Source organism: Perognathus longimembris, chromosome 17 (assembly GCF_023159225.1).
Source record: "Perognathus longimembris pacificus isolate PPM17 chromosome 17, ASM2315922v1, whole genome shotgun sequence".
NCBI lineage: Eukaryota > Metazoa > Chordata > Mammalia > Rodentia > Heteromyidae > Perognathus > Perognathus longimembris.
The window spans coordinates 2,750,496-2,751,763 of record NC_063177.1 but is presented as its reverse complement, the minus strand read 5'-3'; the positions used below and the strand labels follow the sequence as shown (position 1 = coordinate 2,751,763).

Here is a 1,268-nt window from a genome sequence, read left to right as displayed (position 1 = left end):
GAGAATGAAAAATTCTTCATCTATGAGACTCAAAAACTGTCCATGAGCCAAATACATCTGTTGAAGTTTGAAAGTGACAAAATGCAGCTCAGAGAGAGAATGCACTGAATCATTAAAAAAAATTCCTAAGAAACTTAACAAGTACATCTAGACACACAGTATGTGCTGTGATGGCTCATGGAAACGTCCTGGGGGCATGGTTCAAGTGGATTGGAAGACAGACTTCTGGGCTGCATGACTCACAGCAGAGCCAAAGGCAGAAAAGCAAGGTAACCGTAATTGGAGTTTCTGGGACTCCAACTAAAAGCAATATTGTGCTTGCACTGAAGTAGCAAAACTTTGGTTAATGTGTGTGAGGGAGAGGTGAATGGAAGAAAATGAAAGTAGAGTATTTCCTGCAACATTCTACACTGATTTTTTCTTTTTAATTAATTAATTTATTTTTCTTATTTATTGTCAAAGTGATGTACAGAGAGGTTACAGTTTCATACCTTAGGCCTTGGGAACATTTCTTGTACTGTTTGTTACCTCCTCCCGCATCCCCCCTCCCCCTCATTAAAAAGGCTTTATTTTGCAGGGAAGCAGGAATTTAACCAAACAGGCCAAATCCCATGTCATCATCTGACTCCTCGGATTCTTCTTTCTTCTCATCATTCTTCCAGGGGCAGAACCAGCAGCAGGAGCCACAGAGCCAGGTGCAGTGGAAGCAACTATAGCCCCACCAGCAGGCCTACTGGAAAGCTTGCCAATACCTTGGGTGATGACATCTTCAATGTTCTTCCCATTCAGCTCACTGATTACGTCGTTAAGCCGGTCATAGTCCATCTCGATCCACGCTGTCCAGGATCTTCTTAATGTCTTTGGCGCTAGGGGAGGAGTTGCCCCCAAGGGTGGCCAGAAGGTAGGAGGCAACATAGCACATGTTGGCGGCGACCCACAGACCTCGAGTGTGTGACCTCAGCAGCGTCAGGAAGTGGAAAAAGCTACATTGATTTTTAAATGAATAATACAGTCATGTTTTTATAGCTTAAATGCACACAACGGGAAAATTGCACCTGACTCCTCCCAGAACCAATGATCAATTCCCAGTACATTGTTCTCCACATAGTTATGCGGATGCAAGCAAATGAATGTTTATTTTTCCCCTTCTCAATTAAATACTGATTTAGTATCTAAACTATTCTTCATTGCCTTGTCCCTTTTTTTTTTTTCTTGAGAAAAGAGACTGGGATTGAACCTCAAATTAGTACAGATATAAAAAACAATGG

At 42.0% G+C, this 1,268-nt stretch overlaps 1 pseudogene; it reads right to left on the bottom strand.

Moving 5' to 3' along the window:
* Positions 1 to 589: 589 nt before the first annotated feature.
* LOC125365754 lies at positions 590 to 929 on the bottom strand (annotated as a pseudogene).
* Between the last annotated feature and the right edge of the window lie 339 nt (positions 930 to 1,268).